The following is a 20,266-nucleotide window of genomic DNA, read 5'->3' as shown; positions in this document are numbered from 1 at the left end:
AACAAGAGGTGGTGGATGGCAAAGAAGCTGGTGGAAATATTTACTTGTACCTCAACCTTACTGTAATTCTCCTCCCGCTTCTCCCTCCCCTAATCCTGCCCTTTCCATGGGGGTAGGACTTTTGTTCCCTCTCCTTGGAGCAGAGGTTCTTTCTTTGTGGGCCCTGGAGTAGCAGCAGCAGCAGCATCCGTGAACTTGTTTGAAATGCACATTCTCAGGCTGCATCCCACACCCACTGAATGAGAGCATCTGGGGGCAGGCTCAGCAGCCTATGTCCAACTAGCCTTCCTAGGGACTCTGCTGTTGCTCAGGAGTAAGAATCAGGGCCTTAGAGAGCATCTCTAGTGAATGAATGACACTAGAGGGAAGGAAGAGGGACAAATGCTGCTGGTAGGGAGGAAGAGGCAGAAACTGAGGCAAAGAAAGGGTGAGAAGAGATTCCCAAGACTGGGTGAGGGAGTGGGTTAAGATTCTTGGTAGCAAAGATCAGTAACCCCTGCCTTGATGTGCCCCAGAGGGGAATGGCTGTGTAAGTGTGTAAGTCCCCCTCTGATGGCTGGCCCCTGGGCCCAGCACTACCATACCAGCAAAGCCTCCAGCTCTAAGGGATATGCACAACTGTATAATGAGCATATCAGCAGTGATCACAGTAGGCCTAGGATCAGAGGAGTCACCATGAATGCACTGCTAAGCATAGGTCCTCAGGGACTTTTGTATGACTCCCTGGATGGGGAGGGAGCAGGGAGGCACAGAGGCCTCAAAGGCTTAGATTGAGTTCCTGTCAGTGCCAGCCAAGTCAGGTCAGGGTGGCTGTGGGTTGGATTTAATTTGATTTAGAGAAAAATAGGGGGAGCTGTCATCATCCGTCTCATTAGTTCATGGACATAAACTTATATCCACTTCACCTGGACCATTTTAAAGAGGCACCATTGTGAAGGGCATCCTCAGGCCCTCCCAAACTCTTTTTAGGTGACAGCGTCTTATGAACACAGATCAGAGGGGTGGAAGGTGTTGTTTCCTGATATACATATTCCAGGAGAACCCAGTGGGTATTTCAGGGATGGGAGCCATAACTGTAAAGACAGCCCCAAAGCCCCACTTAAGCATCACATGTCAATTCTTCCTCCCTTGGCCTTAGCCCAGCTAGAGCTTCCACCCTTACCCTTCTACTTCCCATCCTGTACCTGGCCTAGGGGTATTTGCAGAATACAGCCAGGCAGGCACAGGGGAGCTAAGGCTTTCTCTGTTCTGGGCAAGGAGAATTCGGCCTCATCCCCAGTCTGGTCTCATACCCTTTCTCCTCACTTTGACGTCTACCTTGACTCTTGCCATCTCGGCAAAAAGTGCTTTCTTCCCCTTTCAACTTCTGTGTTAGGCCCTCCTTCCTTCTCTTTCTCTCTAATGGTTTTTTATCATTCCCTACTTTTTATTGTCATATTTTTCAATACGTTATTTCAAGCAATAGACAATAAGTTCCTGGAGGTTAAGAAGCTGGTCTAACCTCTTTGTCTCACACCCACCATGGAGCTTGACACAGATTAGGTTTCAGCACATACTTGCAGACTGAGTGATCGACACAACTACCTGTCTGACACCTCCAGGTGAACGTCTGCAGGCATCTCAAACTGAAGCTGCTCAGTTGGAATTCTTCATCTTCATGTCTTTGCTTACCTCAAATCTGGTTCTTAGGAAATGGCACCTCCATCCTCCCCCACTTTGCAGTTGCCTCTGTGGAAACCTTTGACATCTTTACCACTTTTTCTGTCTGGCCTCATTCAGCTCTTGAGCCAGTTCTTTCTGACTGCATCTATAAACATATGTCCAGACTCTCTCCTTTTCTCTCCACCCCGGGTCAGTCCACCATCATGTCTCCCTTACATTACAGCAATAGCCTCCTAACTGTTCTGTTTCCAATCTTGCTCCCTCCCCTTCAGGGAGCAACCAGAGTAGACTTTTAAAAAATCCAGTCCCATTACTCACATCTCTACTTAGCCAAAATAAACCGTAAAGCCCTTAGCTCGGGTTCATCAGCCACCACTCTGCTCAGACACACCGGCTTTCTCCAAGTTGGACAAACTGGTTTGTTCTAGTAGGTTCTGGCTTCTATTCATCTTGTGGGTTTTTTTTGGAGACAGAGTCTCGATTTTTTGCCCAGGCTGGAGTGCAGTGGCACAATCTCGGCTCACTGCAACCTCCGCCCTCTCAGTTTCAAGCAATTCTCCTGCCTCAGCCTCCCGAGTAGCGGGATTAGAGGTGCCCGCCACCACACCAGCTAATTTCTTATATTTTTAGTAGAGATAGGGTTTCACCATGTTGGCCAGACTGGTCTTAAACTCCTGACCTCGTGTGATCCACCCGCCTCAGCCTCCCAAAGTGTGGGATTACAGGCATGAACCACTGTGCCCAGCCTGGCTTCTATTCTTCTTATAAAACTTTATAGTTCTTAGCACTTGTCACAGTTTTAATTAGATATTTATTTATGCAAGACTTGTTCAGTGCTTGTCTCCTTTCCTAGGTGGAGCTCCTCAAGGCAGAGAAAGGTTTGCTTAGTCCACCATGTTTTCCCAGCATCCAACACAGTGCCTGAATGTAAAAGGTGCACAGTCAATAGTTTTAAAAAGAACACGTTTAAATTTCAAACATTATGCTCAGCATGCTATCCTTATTCTTGTTCTGTTGTTAGAGTTGATTAGCTAGCAAAGGTAAGATATTCCCCTGATGCAAGGCAAGACTAGGCAATTCAATTTAATTCTGTTCGGTGGGTGAGTTCAAGTCACTTCAATTATATTCCATTCATCTTAATTTAATTCCACAAACCTTCACAGATACCAGAACTCTGACAGCCTTCTTCCTAGGTGTGGAAACATCAGAGATGGAGATGATCCATTAACTGCCCTTGGGGGGCTACCCATTTATGTCCCCTCATCTATGGCCAGTGACAATTGTAGGACATACTACTGATCTCCCTACACACATGAAATTGCAAACAGACAACAGGTTGACCTAAATAGTGTCTTGCTGCCATCACTCGCTCATGTAATGTACTGGGGTGTTTTCCATAATAGTTACAGTCATCTTTCTTAGTCCTCAGGGTTATGTTCCAAGACTCCCAGTGGGTGCCCAAATCCATGGATAGTGAAACTATATATACTATGAACCCTAGTATATATATTCAGTTCATAGCTTATACTGCATCTTAGGTATGCTATGATTTTTTGTCTACACATGCGTACTGTACTGAACAAAGGGATGATTCACATGCCAGGTGAAGAGAGTAAGATTTCATCATTTGACTCAGAAGAGTACACAATTTAAAACTTATGAATTATTTATCGTGGATTTTCCATTTAAAATCTTGGACCACAATTGACCGTAAGTAACAAACCATGGAAAGTAAAACCACGGATCGTGGGAGGTGGGGACAGCAATCTAGAGGCTCGAATACAGCACACCACCAATAGAGGCGACTAGTGACGGCCAGGAATGTTGAGTCGAATGACAGGCCCTCCATTATTGGTCATTTTAAGTAATAGAAATCCTCCAAGCCACCTTGAAAACCTATCCTAGAACCTCATGTTTCTTTACAATCAATAATTTTCCTTTTGATTCCATTTCATCTTGAGTATATGAGACTTGAGCCTACTTACTTCCCAAACAACGTGAGATGAATGGCAGACTGAAAAACAAGACGTATTATCAGTGGCCTGGAATGAGTTCATCTACTACAAGAAGTAGAAATAGCACCTTTCAGGCACCATAACTGAGCAGATATAATACCCAAGGATCTGGCTCTGAATTCTCTAACAGCTAAGAGAAAAAAAAATAAGATACCAATGTACACAGTTTTTGTCTTTTGACATGGAAAATATACATAGCTTTCTGTAGGAACCACATTATTTTCTCCTCTGGAGCTATACACTGGTGGAAATTTATCATGGGTCCTTATAAAAGAACTTAGAGAGGCAGGGTAGACCTTGTCTTAATCAGTTTCACAAAAGCGTCAAACGCTGCTCAACTTGACTGTTCCTTCATCCACCTTCAATAAAGGCAATTCTTTGAGGGATTGATTGATAGCCTGAGATCTGACACTCTGCCTCTGATGATCTAGCTTTACATTGATTGAATTTCATTCAGCCTATTTACTCTTATCTGGACCTCAACAGAAACCAAACAAGCTGTTTGCCCTCTTTCCAAATATTGCAGGCTCAGTTCTCTAAAATGCTTCTGTTTCTCTTTTCTTGGCCAAATCTCTTTTCCATCCTATTGTATTTTCTATTTTGCCCTCTGAGCATTCTACCTGGTTTCCACAGAACTATTTCTAGATCTTTCTAGAGCTACAATAATTCTAAGGATGTGGAATAACTAGGATGGCACCTATTAGTAAAACATCTGGTCAAGGCCAAGTAACATACAGTCAGGGGACCTCAGAACTGGAGGGACTCTCTAAGGTCCTTTAGTCCAACACTCCCCCTTATACGTGATCCTCTCTGAAACATCCCCAGTAAACCATCCAGTGACCTCTGCTTGCAAGATTCCAGAGAGAGAGAAAAATCTCTGCCTAATCAGAAATTCCCTCACCCTGTTGACTATTAGAATTATTAGAAAGTTCTTCCTTATGTTGACCCATAGACTTCTTTTTAATAACATTAAGCCATCGAACCAGTTCTGCTTCTGCAGAATGATCTTCTGATTCTCCTAAAGTTGTTTGGAACAGTTTGTGCTTTTAATACATGATTTCTACCCATCAGAATATTCTCCAATGCTACCTACATTTTCATATGTTGCTTCTGTCCAGTCGTGGGCATAAATACTTTATAAGTCAGTAATTTACTAATGGGACCTGTTTGATTTGGATTCTAGGAATCTGCCTTATTCCTTACCCAATCAACCATGAGTTGCTAATGCTGATAAAACACATTATCTTTGAGAGACACAAAGCGTACTAGATTTTCCCCCCAGTCTGTTAGGCATTTTTGGCAAAACAGAGAAGCATGAAAAGGTGAGAGCCCTTTACCCTGAACCAATTATAAGGGTGACGGTGTGGCTGGTGGACAGCCCCTCCTGCCTGAATGGCCTCTATTGCTGGGCATTGCTGCACACCAGCTTGTTCCTGGCCTTAGTGCTTACTTAACAATCTTTAAGAGCGCTCCATACCTAACATTGAATCTTAAAATGTGACACTGTTCCTATAAAATCAATATGTAAACCACATTTTGTAAATTCATACCAAAAAAAAACACCCCCTTTGTCCTCTATTTTAATAATGCCAGAGAAAGGGGGCTAGGCTAAAGGGAACAGCTGCCCTTTCTGTGTATGGAAAGCTGTAATTTAAATATACACACCAGCTTTTCAAGCAGAACATTCTAAACCATAAATCCTGTTATTCGGATGATGGAGTTTGCAGACTTTCTGTTTGCCCTCCTCTTGCTTTTCCGACCTTTGGGGCTTTTCACTGTCCCCAGAAACCCAAGCTTAGAATGGAGAAAGAAGGCAAAGACCACATCTAATAGACTCATAAGCTCCTTATTAATAACAGTGCAGTGAAGTGTAAATGGGGTAGGTGCCTTTTTTCACAAAATAAAGTTTCCAAATTCTCTGTGTTCCATTCAGCCAGGCCCTCATTTCTCGCCACAGGGTAGATAATCAAGTTGACAAAGACTGTGTTTTGCCCTTCTATGTGCATGTGGACATCATGTTTCACAGTTGCACTCATGTCTGCTGGGTTCCACACAGGGAGAGTATCCACTGGGTGAATTTTAAATGTTCTTGCACTGCTTGCGTTTTCAAAAGCACAGCATATGAGCATCTCGGTCAAGGTGAGCTGGGGTAGGACCTCTCCTGACGCCCTGCTCCCTCACAGTGGACTTCCCACTGGAGACCTTCACTTTTGCTGCTTAGTTCAGTGTGTCTCTGCAAAGAGGCTTGTTTAAGGAAATAATAAATGCCTAAGGTGATGCAGGTGGGGAGCAGGGGAGAGTCAGGGAGACAAAAAGAACAGCAGCACTACGTGGAGCTCTACCAGCTTTTGGGCTAACATTGGTTGAGTGCATATTACTTTCTAAACAATGCGCTAAGTACTTTGTGTATTTTGTCTCATTGAATCCTGAGGACAATCCTACAACATAGGAACTCTTACTATCTCCATGCTATGGATGCAGAAATCGGGGCTCCGAGCAGTTAAGTACCTGGCAAAAGGCCAGAAAATCAGCTAGAATTGATGTGTCAATTTCATTCATTCGTTCATTCATTCATTCACCATTATTTACTGAGTACCCGTTCCATGCCAGGCAATGAGAAGCAAATCACACATAGTTCCTGCCCTCATGGCACTGACAGTCTTGTTACTGCAAAGTACAAGGTGCAGAGTAAATGGAAATCAAATTGGATTCCAAATTCTATTCAACGCCCAATAACCCCCAGAATAAACTCTCCAGAACAATGGTATTGCTTCTGTGGCTTTGCCTGGTGCTCACGATTGAGACATACTCAAGGAAGACAGTGCTGGCTCTGTAGGTCCTCCAGGGACAGAAATCAAGCATTCTGGCCAAGGCAAAAATCTCATATACATTTTCCCTATATTCGATGCATTCTTGGACCCCAGATCTGAAAGGAACCTTGAGAATGAATTGAATTTATTTCTCTGCCTCTGAGAAAGATTACATTTGCACTTTTTGTGAGAGCAATCCAGACAGGGAAACTTCACTTTAAAAACCTGGTTAAACAAAGCTTGTATTTATAAACAGGTGAATTTAAGGGCACCCGCGTGCCTTTAAATAGTGAACACTCTGGTGCATTTTAAGCAGGATTGAGTCAATGTATTTTCTTAGCACATAGCTTTTCAGGAATGCGAAATATACCTGTGCCCAGCATCTTAAGGTTTCCAAAAGGTAGGTGATCTCTTTCTCTCTGTTCACTGACACGCTCATGTCTTCAAAAGCATTTGTTTAGAAGTCCTTCCTTAAATCTAACCTGAAACCAACCTGTTGTGCTTAAGGTCACTGCAGGAATCTTCCTAATACATCCAGGAGAGAGGGACTGGAGGGAAGAACTTAAGACTCCCATGAGATCAGGAGCAACCTCTTAAGTTAGTAGTACCATTTGTAGCTAAATCTTGGCATCATTTCCCTAATTTTTTCTAGCTGTTCCCAGGCACTCCAACTGTCTCAGAGAATTTTCTTTCTTTTTTTCTTTTATTATTATACTTTAATTTCTGTGGTACATGTGCAGAATGTGCAGGGTTGTTACATAAGTATACACGTGCCATGGTGGTTTGCTGTATCCATCACCCTGTCATCTACATTAGGTATTTCCTCTAATGCTATCCTTCCCCTACCCCCCACCCTCCTGCTAACCCTCCCCTACCCTGATACCCCCCGACAGGCCCCGGTGTGTGATGTTCCCCCAACTCCATGTCCATGTGTTCTCATTGTTCAACACCCACTTATGAGTGAGAACATGCAGTGTTTGGTTTTCTGTTCTTGTGCCAGTTTGCTGAGAATGATGGTTTCCAGCTTCATCCATGTCCTTGCAAGGGACATGAACTTATCTTTTTTATTGCTGCATAGTATTCCATGGTGTGTATGTGCCACATTTTCCTTTGATGGGTATTTGTGTTGGTTCCAAGTCTTTGCTATTATGAACAGTGCTCAATAAACATACGTGTGCATGTGTCTTTGTAATAGAATGATTTCTAATCCTTTGGGTATATACCCAGTAATGGGATTGCTGGGTCAAATGGTATTTCTTCTTGGACATAATTAAGAAGCATCTGAAATTTGTGCCATGCAGCTTAGCACTTGCTCGACCAGGATGAATCTTAGAGATCATCAAGTTTTACCCTTGGAGGATAGAAGAGGATTCAGAGAACTACTGTGACTTAATCAGGGTCACGTAGCAAATTTGTGGCAAAACCGGGAAGATAACCCAGACTCCAGACTCCAAGCCTTTTTTTTTTTTTTTTTTTTTTAACAAATCTGTCTCTCTGACATCTGACTCTTTGTTTTCCTGATGTCCAGAGCCATGCCCTATTCCTTTTTAGGTCTCTCACGACCCAGACTTCAGCACATTAGTTGCCCAAAGCACAAAGCACACTTGGCTTGCTTTGACTTGAGCAGTACAACGAGTTATGTCTTAGTTTCAGGCCAGACCACCTTGACCATGAGACGTGAAAAGGAGCTGAATCTATGGAGTCTCTGCTATGTAGCAGGGACTGTGTTAGTGCTTTGCTAAAGCCCTGGGAGGCAGGAATTCTTAGTGCCCATTGCCCAGATGAAGAAACCCAGTTTCACAGAGGTTAAAGAATGTCTCTGTGGTTCCACAGCTATATAGTGGCTAGGCAGGAATTCAAAACCAGGTTTGCCTGCCTTCTTCTCCTGAATGATACTTCTTTGTACACAATTCCCAGAACCTTAATGACCAGGTGGAAAGAACCAACAAGGGCATACTTAAATTGTGCATCAGTGACCAAGAGAAAATACAATTCATCCTATTCAAAGGTATAAAGATGCAAGGTAAAAGCCACAAACTGTGGGCATGGAGGAGCCTCAGAGCGACAGCACCTGCTACCCAGGGGATCCTCCTCCTTCTCTCTTCCCTCCCAGTCTCTCTCTCCCTTCCTTTAACACTTATTAAACATGCCAGCCACACAGTAGGTGCTCAGCCAGTGTTTGGGCCTAGAACCTTCCTATTGGAAAGGACTTTCACTTTCTGAACATGGCCTGGCACTGTCCAGATGCCCTTCTATCCTGAGTGGTCCCTGGCAGGTGCATTTCCCCTTCTCCTCCAGACCACTCTGAACCCTAACTTGATGGCAACAGCCTTGTGATCTCATCATCCTCCTGAAATGGCCACGTAGCTCCTCAGCATCCATCTTTCCCGAATCTCTGCAAGGTTATGGGGCTGCCTTGCTACAGAGGGCACAAAAGTGCTTAGCTCTGCTCGGGTTTGCTCTTGACTGGTGGAGACCTGTGACTGCTCTTTCGCTCCCTTGAGCCCTCCTCATGGAGGTTTGCCAAGTCACAGGAGGCACAGTCTGCGGTTGATTCCTAATGCCCCTGCTAGGTTTTAATTTTAACAGCTGGTGAAAATGTCTGCTCGTATTTCACCCACACTCCCCTGGCTGGGAATTCAAGTCACTGTTGATTTGGTCGTTGGGTTACACACTCATGCAGCCCTGGTGGACCTGTGTGAGCCTTCCCAGAATCAGCTGCCTTGACGTCTCATGAGGTCCCTCCCCTGGGCTTTGAGAGCCAGTCCTTGAAAATCATCTTGGTACGTGTAAAAAAACAAACAACAACAACAATGTTTGGAAGGGCCCAGGACTCTGCATTTGGGGAATCAAACCGTACTATCTTCTGGGCAAGCCACTTCCCTCCTTGGCCTGAGTAAAAATGGAAGAGCAGCGATAGATAAGCTTATAGGTCCCTTCTACATCCAGGCTCTGCCTGGTTCTGCTGAACCACAGCTTCAGGAGTGTGGCCAAGAGGTCTTTCTGGTCCCTGGCTGACTGCCTTCATCTATTACCTTACCTGAAGTCTGAAAACACATTTTTTTGGCTTTAAAATACAAAAAGAGAACACTGAAAAATCGAAATAGATAAAAGTTTAATTAAATGTCTACATAATGGAATTTTATGTAAACATCATTAATTGTTAAGTTTGATGTTCATAAAAATTTTATTACATTTAAAAACAATTTGTTCCTTAGAATCACTCACTTTGAAAGGATTTTCAAACATGTCCAGCGATTGCTAGGTCTCACAGCCATGCGTTAGTCACAGCCAAACACTTCCAAAAGCAAAATCATTAAAACCTCTTTTAAACATACTACAGCAGAAAATAATAATTAATGGGACAGGTAAGTGACTTTGAGTGTGTTTGATCAAATGTGGGGTGTAATCTCCAAAAGGAAGAGCGTTCAGGATCTTTGAAAGCCTTAGGATTGCTCTGGAACCAAAGTATAGAACATAAACTCATATTTACAAATCACTTACTCTGTGCCAGGCTCTTGTGGAGCCTTTCCCATGCATTAACTCACTTACTTGGTGAGACAATTCTTGAGGTAGATACAATGACCATTCCCATTCTACAGATGAGGAAACTGACTCAGAGCAAGTAAGTGGCACAGGTAGAATGGAAAACCAATGGCGCCAGAGCTCATGCTCTTAGCCACCTAACCATACACAATGCTTGCCATCCCGGGTGTTTCCCAAGGAGAAGACAAGTGCTGGCAGGTTGAGAAGAGAGGAGGTGCATCTCCCTAATGAGGAGTGCACTTTACACTGCATCAGATGGAACCCATTCTTTGCTTGGCTCTACCACTACTTGCTCTCTCCTCTGTGGTTCTCTTCTGCCCACAGAGGTCTCTGCAGCGGACTCTCAGCGTTGCCTAATGCTATTAAAAATGCAATTAATAACAATAAAGAGCTGATGTTATTGACAGCTCCATCAGTATTTTATGCAAGACTTAATCTCATTCAATCCCCATGACCTCCATTTCATAAACAAGGGAACTGGGGGTTTAGAGATCTGAAACTCTTTGCCCACAGTCACGTAGCTCTCAGAAATAGTGGAAGCTAGGACTCACACTCCAGTCTTATTCTAAAGCCCAAACTCTCTTTTAATTAGAAAGATATAAATATTGTTTAAACAATTCAATAAATAAGAAGTATACTGAATAACAAAGTGAAGCCTTCCCTTTACCACAATCAACCTGCTGTTCTCTCCCTATCTGAGGCTCTCTTCCTACGTTCCACTGTCCCAGACTTCTGCAAAGTAGGTATCTGTCCATCTTTCCCCTCCTTTCTCACTTATGTATTCTGGTGGCTTCACTCTCCATGTGGCAACTCTACACCCAGGATCGAAACGGCATCAAAGGAACCTTGGGACAATGACAACCCCTATCTGAGATGTCTCCATTCCTTGGGCAAGGCTGCTGGAGCCTGATATCCACAGGACTAGGAAAAGCAGGTGGGGTGCTATGCACCCCTTCTATTCCTGAACCCTTGGCAGGGTTTCTATGGCTAACATGCCAGTTGTGTCTACTCCTGCACAGTCTCATGTGCTGAAGTGCCACGCTACATTCTCAACCTGGGAGGTTTCTGGGCTCAGCTGGCTCAGATCCCATGTGTGAGGAGCATTAAGAAAAATAGGTCACCTGCATAAGACTAGTGGCAAAAATGTGACTCAGTGCTACTTCTCTGTTTGTGCTTTACTTAAAGAGGAACCATAATTAAAATGATCCAGAAGAGAGAAACAAGTAGTAGATTGAGTTGCTTGGGGAAAGGACCATGCTGCATTGATTTTTACATACCCAATGCCAGCAGTGCATCTGGTACACAACAGGTTCTCAGTAAATTGTTAAATGGACAAGTTGATAGAATAAAAAACAGGGTCTCTTCCCAGTGCTGCATGCAAAAAAGCTCAGTTAGAATGAATTCTTATTTGCAAAGATGAGAGAGTTTTAAGTCTTCTGATGGCTTTTTCCTCCTTTCTGTTTTCTTAGTCACAGTTCAGGGGCAAAGAAAAGCTTCTCTCTCTCTGAAACGGTAGGAGAAACCCTTGGGGCTTAGGTAACAAATCACAAGGCTCTCTCTTTCACATGTTGTGAGAATAGAAATATTTAACCATCAGCACCGACAATGTCATTTGTACTTCCTGGCTAAGAGAGGGTCAGAATAACGTAGAGCCTAGGAGTGAAGGCAGTGAAGTTTGTGACCCTGGGGCTCTGGTTCTGGTGTCTGCTTCTTGGCTGTGTGATCTTGGGAAAGCTTCTTAAATTTTCTGCTTCTCAGTTTTGTCATCCATAAAATGACAATAATAGTCCCTGCCTCAAATATTGTGTGGAAGAGGCTAAAACAAGCTAATGCAAGTAAAATCTTGAGTGCAATCCTTGGTGTAGCGATACATATGTTTGTGTGTATATAACAGAAGCTCGAAATTATACCATTGTTAATAATGACATACTCTGGATCCTCAACATAATGCTGTTCTCAATATCCAAACACTCGATTTCTACTGACAGCTATCTGTTGAATGAACGGGTGCACTAGACTGATCAGGCTATGATGCCAAGGCAGGGGTCCACGTCCTCCATCTCTGAACCCCCAGAGCTGAGCAGGCAGCACACAGCAGGCTGAGTATATGAGCCAAGAATTCCTAACCCAGAAAACTACATGGGGAAGGGGGAAGAGCTCTGCAACAGTATCCAGAAGTTCTGGATTGAAGCCCTGACTCCGCCATGTGTTGTGTTATTTGGAAGCATTAAGAAGCCTCTATCTGGGGCCACATATGCAGCTTCAGAAGGAATGTCCACGAAATAAAAAAGAAAACCAAAGAAGGTTAGCTGGGAGGGCCTCTGAGACTTCCACGCTAGGGAAGGTAAAACCCAAAGTCTTCCCACACTTGATAAAGGAAGGAGTATAAGAACCATTCCCTTTTTCTCTGCCCTGACTCTGTCCCTGCAAGAATGAGAATGACAGAGTAGCCAGAGAGGTAAAGGGCTGGTGGGGACCGAGTCCCAGCTAAGGCGGGCAGCTCTCATCAGCTCCAGCCAATCACTGTGGTGTGGGAATGCAGGCCCAGTCACACTGGCTAATCTGACCTTGGAGCAGCTGGAAATCTAAATGTTTACATGCAACTTTCCAAATTTTATATCTTCCCATCAAATCAAATTAATTTTATAATTTTGAGTGGGCCAACATCATGAAGACCAGTCAAAACACCACAGGCCACATCTGCCCCATGGGCTTCCCGTGTTTGGTTCAGCCTCAGTAAGACCCTGCAGCCCAGATTATGAGAGGAGGCTGCTGAAGCTGGTGGTTCATCACATAGAGTTGGGGACAGAATCCGGTCTGATACACTCCAATCTTAAGAGATCAAATGATGCTGTGAAAGAATGTGGCTGTTACAAGGAATAATGACAAAATCCCCAGAGAAACACAACACTGGACAAAATACTTCCTAGGGGAAAACAGTACACCCGAAGCCTCCTGTCACATGGAAAATCCATAACAGGATCCAGGTGCAAGGACCAAAACCAAAAGGGAAACTGACACAACCCACAGAGAATGACTCCGTTGCTACAAGACAGGGGCCATGTTGTGTGGCCCAAAACGGAAGCCTCTCAACCTTGGTTCACACAATGATCTCACTTCTGTTTACCTGGATTTGTCTTGCGAAAGCTTCTGTTTTTTGAAAGTCTGAAAAGACTGCTATGTTGAGATAACGCTACTATTTTTTGAGTGCTTAGTAAATGCTAGACACTAACTAAGTGCTTTGCATGTATCAATGCTCTTAATCCTCAAACAACCCTATGAGGAAGGTCTACTTGTTCTCTTACGAGGAAAGTGAGGCTCAGAAAGATAAATAACTTCTCTAAGGGCATGGAGCTAGAGCTGGGGTTTGAACGCAGTCAGGGTGGCTCCAGTGGCCAAGCTTCCAACCACCTTCCATGATGGCTCCTGTCTCATCTCATGACAATAGAAGAGAAAGAGGGAGAGGAAGGCCACCACTGTCTACTGAGGAATGGTGTAAGATGAGCTTGAGCAAGCTTCCGAACAGATGGCACGGGAAGCGTCTGTGATCCCCTCAAATGCAAAACCCACCTTCATTGTGAGGTTGGTTTTTCTGGTAAATGTGAATCCTGCCAGAGGATAATCTAAGCCAGTATTCGCTATAAAAGAAAATTGAGAAAGAAGAGTTATTAACTGATATGAGCATGTACGTAAGGTGAAGTCTATTTGCATTTGCCACTTTAAAAATGAGACCTCTGGCTCTTCTATCAAAAATTCTTAAATGACAGGGTGACAACCTTCTCAGTTGGCTCCTTTAATGAAATGAATCTGAAATGCTACACCTCTGTGTACACTCAGAAGCTCTCACACTCTGTTCCCTTTTGATCTCTGTAATTTATTTTAAAGATCACATTGAGCATGTTACTTACTCTGTGAGCCATGGCCCAAAGAAATCAAATTTTAACCTGATCACAGCATTCCATTTCACATCACCTCCATCATTAAAAAGCTGCTGTGCTCCCCCACCTCTGGATACCAATGCCTCCAAATTCAGTCTCCATTCAGCATGGAGTTCCAGGCTGCAGCTGCCTTTCCAGGCTATTTCTCACTTTTCATTGACTCATTCTTCCCTTCAGCTAAACTGGGCTAATGGGCTATCTCCTTCAAGAAAACTTTCAAAAACTGTCCCTTCATGCAGCCCCAGGAACATGGAATGGGATCTCTCCTCTCGGGGACCTCCATGAGGCTTCCCAGGTGCCTCTGTTTATAGTTCTGCCCACACGATTATGATCTCCCTCCTGGGAGGGCAAGGACTGTAATGTCAATGAATCCCTACCGCATTCTGCACATAGTAGTTGTACAGCAAATGCTTGTGAAGTTGAATTGATCATTAGGGAACTGATTCATAAATGGAACCGTCTTGGACTTTTGCATCAATATTCAAAAAGATGCCAGGGAAATTCAAATACAGGGCTACACAGCTTCATCCACATGCTCTGCTTTTCATTTAATAATCATCCTTTTGTCAGGGAACACAGTGATTCTAAGGGAGGGAGGGCATGCAGAGGCTTTTATCGCACCTTTGTAATTGGATGCATATATAAATAAGACATCCTTGTAATCTGGTAACTTCACAAATGCTTGTTATGCTTGTCTTATGGCAAACAGTATGCTTACTATGGAGGAGACATGGAGAAGTGGCCAGGTTCCAGCCATTGGAGAGCCAAAGGAAAAAAAAAAAAAAGAGACAAACCACCCTGAGGAACTGGCCCTGAGTGGGTATGAGAAATTAGTTGTGAGCCAGGTGTAATGGCGCACATCTATAATCCCAGCTGGGACTGGTTGGGAGGCTGAGGCGAGAGGTTTGCTTAGTCTATAAGTTCAAGACTGTAGTGAGCCATAATCACACCACTGCATTCCAGTCTTGCAAACAGAGCAAAATCCTGTCTCTAAAAATAATAATAATAATTGTGGAAGAAAGGAATAAGAAAGGAGGAAAGGAGGGAGGGAGAAAGAGAGGCCTATAAAGAATATATAAATGTATATGTATTTGTATGTGTGTGTAGGTAGATGATAGATATAGAGAGAGAGATGTAGGGGATGGATGAATGAATGAGTAGGCAGACAAAGGAAGGGATGGATGGATGGGTATGAAAAAAACAGAGAAGCATGCAAATAATCATTCTCTCCCCACCCATCTCTTTCCGTCATTACCATGTTTCATCTTTTTCATAACACTTTTGTGTATTTGTTTACCTTTTTTAAAAAAAGCTATGAATCCCTCTACTAAAAGCTCTGTGAGAGCAGGGCCTTTATCCGCACTGTTCTCCACAGTGTCGTCAGAGCCTAAGTCACAGCAGACAAACAACAATTTGTTAAGTGAATGAATAAAAGAAGAGGTCAGATGAGATTTTCACACCTAGAATTTAAACTAAGAAGTGAAAAGGGTGTGTACAGAATGGTGGCCTGGCTCCTCTCTTGGTGCCTTATTCTCTGGGTCTCCCTGAAGGTGGAATCAGTCCCAGGGGGAAAGGCCTGAGAGGAATAAGAATGACAAATCCTGACTCTGCTTCTGGCAATTGCAAGGACCTCTGTTTGCAGAATGCACTGGTACTGCATAGTGTGGCATTCACTTTTTATTTATGGAATGCCTGTGTGCTCATGCTCACCCAGAAGGCACCATGACAGTGAAGGATCTGGTCCTGCTCCTCGCCTCTAGGTAACAGGTAATTTGAAGAACATTGCAGCATGCTGACAGCCAGCCATTCCCTCCATCCTAAAACAGGTGCACTTATTGTTAAGATTGTTACATTGTTGGAGATATTAATTTTCATTTTTGAAGGGAGAGGAATCAGAAATAATGAGACAAAAAGGAATCAGAATAATGTGGAGGGTCAGAAAGGCCCAGGTGCCAGGGCAGATGCCCTCAACCCTTACTTGGGCAATCTGATATGGGTTTCCTGGCCTTGGGCAGGAAGCTTCACCTCTCTGAGGCTGTGCTTTCACCATCTGTAAAACGGGGCTAATGAAGACTACCTTGGGTTGAGATCAGGATAATGGATGAGAAAGCACCCAGTCCAGTGCCTAGCACTCAGCCTAGGCACCATCAACAAATGCCAGGTCCCTCCTCATTCCCCTTGGAAAATATTCTGTCCTATTCCAAGACTCATCTCCTCTTCTCAATCTTGGCTCGTTTTGTTAATACAGTCAAGTGAGTTTACAGTGACTGTATAATGTACAGGTTAAAAATACAGCTTCCCCTATCAGACTGCTTGAGTTCCTATCACAGCTCTATCACTGATTAAGTGTGTGACCTTAGAAGATTACATAATCTCTTTGAACTTCACTTTCCAAAATGGTAACAGGGAGTCATACTGTTGTGTAAGGATAAATGCATGTTGCATTTTAGGCATTTAGAACACTTCCAGATACATCGTAAACTCACTCCAGCATGGGTATACTCAATGCTCCTCTCTGAATCCTCTGGCCTTCATTCCGTCCCTCCAATATGGCAAAAATTCCTGACTCGGGGTCTTTCTCACGGTCTTCCCTCTGCCTGGAACACTGTCCCCGAGATCTTTGCATAGCAGGCTCCATCTCGATATTCAGGTCCAGCCTAAAGGCCCTTTCCATGGTGAAATCTTCACTGCCCACCCAGTTTCAAGTAGTCTCCCTCAGCCCCACATCACTCTCAATGACAGGATCCTACTGAGTGATTTTCAGATTGCCTATCGCTGTGTGAAATTATTTTTCTACTAGGTTTGTTTATTGTCTATCCCCACCCTATTAGAACATAGCTCCAGGAGACCAGGAACTGGCCTGTCTTATTCCTTGAAACAGTGGCTGATACACAGTGAGTCCTCAGTAGATTGGTGGAATGAAGAAGTGAGTGAATGAATGAATGACTGAATGAATGAATGGATGGATAACTATGCCAGTTCCCCCAGTTCTTTGCAATGTTTTGCTAAAATTTTGCCTACCTAATGCCCAACACAGGAGCTGGGGTAAAGACCAATTTACAAAACACTTCTACCCTTTCCTCCAAACATGAAAAACAGCTAAGGTTTTCATATTTCACATTTCTTCTAAGAAGACACCTCTGACACATGAAGAAACATAAAGGTAGCTCCTGGGAGAGCCTTCTGGGACTTCCTGTGACTCATCCCCCTCAGTCACCCAGTTAGAGAGCGAACACATCACTTCCCTCAGATGCCTGCCTCCGGATACCCCTGGCTGGGATGGATGTGGGGAGTCTGGAACACTACTTTCTTCACTGTGGCAGTCCAGAATAATCCTACAGGGATAGAGGCTTGGTCTTCTCTTCAAGTAACTGAAAGCTTGAGCCCCCTCCTCTGTCAAGGGCTGGGAGACTGTTAGATCAGTCCTTCCTCATATTTGCTGCTGCTAAGATGGCCTGGTGGAGTGAACCAGGGCTTTCTGGGTAAGCACAGCTTTGGCTCTGAGGAGCTGTGCTCAGCTGATGGTCTGTGAATGGACGCAGGGGAGCAGGGAGGAGGGGATGGCATCAGGGTGTTTGCACCAGGGCTGGAGCCTGCCTGGCCTGCTCATGTGGCTTTCTGGAGCCGGCAGTATGGGGGAATGCTCACTTTTCTGGAAAAGAGCCACATCAATATTCTGGGTGACTCTTAATGCAAATAAGGACGAGTCTTAGGGCCTGAAGCCAGGAAAAATCAGGCTGCACAAAGGACCGAGGCCATGGACAAATCAAAATAATTAAGCAAAAACCAGAGGTGCTGGCTGCTGGAGAAAAGCCTTGGGGGCTGAGATACCCAGAGGGAAGTATTCTGCAAGCTGAAAGAGTGATTTTTAAGCGGGAGATGCACATCCAGCCTTCCTTCTATTCCTTCCCAGTACATGTGTGAAGAGGCCACTGCAACCTGCAGATGCAGCTTAGCCAGTCAGTAGCTGTGAGTTCTGGGCAACAAACTTCACTTCTCTGAGCCTTGATTTTCTCACCTTCAAAATGGGCATAATAATATCTCCCTAATTAAAAGAGAACGCCTAGGAAGACTGCATGAGACAACACACACAGAATGTTTGGCACTTTGCTGGGCACAAAGTAACAGCTCAATTCCTAGTACTTCCATTGAGTTTATTCTCACTGATTTTTCACTCTAAGACCCAAAGAGTTCAAATTTGTTCTACTCTCTCCCCTTGAGCTCTCTGCCCAAAATGATATATATCCTCTAACCAGAGGAGGGAAGAGAACTACCACTCGACGTGTACCTGCTAAGGCATTAGTACGGTATTATTGACTCATTGTATGGATGATAGCACAATCCTTGAGAGGCTGCATGACTTTTCCAGGGTCTCACAGCTGCGGCAGAGCCAGCCTGTCTGCTTTTAACCCACACACACCCTTTTAACCATTTCAGAGGATTCTTCTGGGGTCAAGAGGAAGAAAAGGAAACCACAGTCCATTCCCTAATCTGAGAATTGAGGGTCTCTGGGAATGTGACTGCTCTTTTGTTCTGGTCATGCTAAGACGACACCTGTGAAGTTGTAATCAGGATTTAAATCCTCCTAGAGGTATTTGCCAGCCATTTTCAAAGAGGATAGACCCCAGATTTCTGAAGGGAAAAAGAAATTGGAACATGTAGCCGAGACAGGGCAATGAAACAAGACATCTGGAAAATGAAGCATTCTGGGCAACTGGAGCCCACCAGGCAGATGGAGGAGGAAGGTTCCTCCCATGGTCAGAAACCATTCAGCTTTCCCATCATCACAGAAAACAGCACAAGGTGCTTCTAGAGCTTTCCAGAAAGGTCAAGCAAGGTTCCTAGCACTGATGAGAGCCACCACATATTCAGCTATTTACAGCATCCAGATGCTTTTCATAAACCTGTTTGCTCCTAATCATTGTGAAGTGGGGATCATCCCCATTTTACAGATGAGAAAACCAAGGCACAGAGTATTAAAATGTTCTCCCAAGGTCACTCCATAAGGGATGGCTGGGATTCCACTGAAGACTGGAGAGTTTCAAAGCCTCACTGGTACTCACTGTGCATGGCTGGCTGCTCTCCCTCCTTCCCTCTCCAAATCTCCTGCCTCCTTCAGCGTCTCTCTACAGGGTCATGGCTGGCTCCTTGCAACTAGGGCTAGAGAAGGCCACGGCTGCCATGTTCCATTTTTGATAATCCTCCCTGTTTGGCAGAATATGCCTCTGCCTGCCTTGAAGGACCTGCCAGCTTTGTTCTGAGGTGCTGGCCACACTGCCATCATCACCTCTCAGACACCACTGTGTACCAGCAGGAAATAGAGTATCAGGGAGTTGGGGCTCACCAGTTCTCAGCTACATGAAACCTGGCTGGGCCTTTGGTGTGTCAGCTCACGTCTCTGAGCCTCAATTTCTCCCTCTATAAAATGAGTTCTTAAAGGGTGCCATGGTTAGTGTTAAATGACATCATCCAGGTAAAGTCCTTACCCCGATCAAAGCACATGGTGAGTGCTTTATAAATACTAATTCTTAGTCCAGAGACCTGGAGAATTATAGAAACATGCCATGCTAAGGCCAGAAGGTCCTTGGCAACCAATTAGCCCATTCTTACCACTTTACAGAGACAGTAAAAAAGCAAAATGACTTTTCACCCGAGCATGGTGGCTCACACCTGTAATCCCAGTACTTTGGGAAGCCAAGGCGAGTGGATCATGAGGTCAGGAGTTCTAGATCAGCCTGGCCAAGATGGTGAAACCCATCACCCATCTCTACTAAAAATATAAAAATTAACTGGGCACGATGCCACATGCCTATAATCCCAGCTACCTGGGAGGCTGAGGAAGGAGAATTGCTTGAACCTGGGAGGCAATGGCTGCAGTGAGCCAAGATTGTGCCACTGTACTCTGGCCTGGGTGACAGAGCAAGACTTCCTCTAAAAAAAAAAAAAAAGAAAAAAGGCCAGGTGACTTTTCTAAATTTGCCACCGAATTATGTGGCAAAGATGACCTTAGAGCGGTTCCCTTAATTTTTTAGCACTTGTCCCTTACCCTGGGGTGAGGTTTCTCAAGCTTAATGAGCATCAGAGTCAACTGAGGGGGCTGGCTAAAACACAGATCCCTGGGCCCTACCCTCAACTGTTCCAAATCAGTAGGCCTGAGCAGGGCCTGAGAATGTGCATTTCTAACAAGCTCCCAGGTGATGCGGATTCCAGTGATCCCAGGACCACACCTTGAGAACCACTGCCCCAGGGTCTGCAAACTCTAATGCCTGGTGAGGCCAGGCAGATAAGCTGATAC

General features: G+C 44.4%; 2 protein-coding genes across 4 annotated transcripts in view; one reads left to right on the top strand and one right to left on the bottom strand.

Moving 5' to 3' along the window:
- Positions 1 to 20,266, bottom strand: part of DOCK2 (dedicator of cytokinesis 2) — a 437,527-nt gene that overhangs the window by 118,256 nt on the left and 299,005 nt on the right. The gene's annotated exons all lie outside the window — the stretch shown is intronic.
- Positions 1 to 20,266, top strand: part of INSYN2B (inhibitory synaptic factor family member 2B) — a 117,446-nt gene that overhangs the window by 16,300 nt on the left and 80,880 nt on the right. The window lies entirely within an intron of this gene.

The sequence above is a fragment of the Aotus nancymaae genome, unplaced genomic scaffold (genome assembly GCF_030222135.1).
Source record: "Aotus nancymaae isolate 86718 unplaced genomic scaffold, 86718_ANA_hifiasm-v0.15.2.pri h1tg000015l_1, whole genome shotgun sequence".
In the NCBI taxonomy this organism is placed as follows: domain Eukaryota; kingdom Metazoa; phylum Chordata; class Mammalia; order Primates; family Aotidae; genus Aotus; species Aotus nancymaae.
The sequence above is the reverse complement of the archived record's forward strand: the minus strand, read 5'-3'. Positions and strand labels throughout refer to the sequence as shown.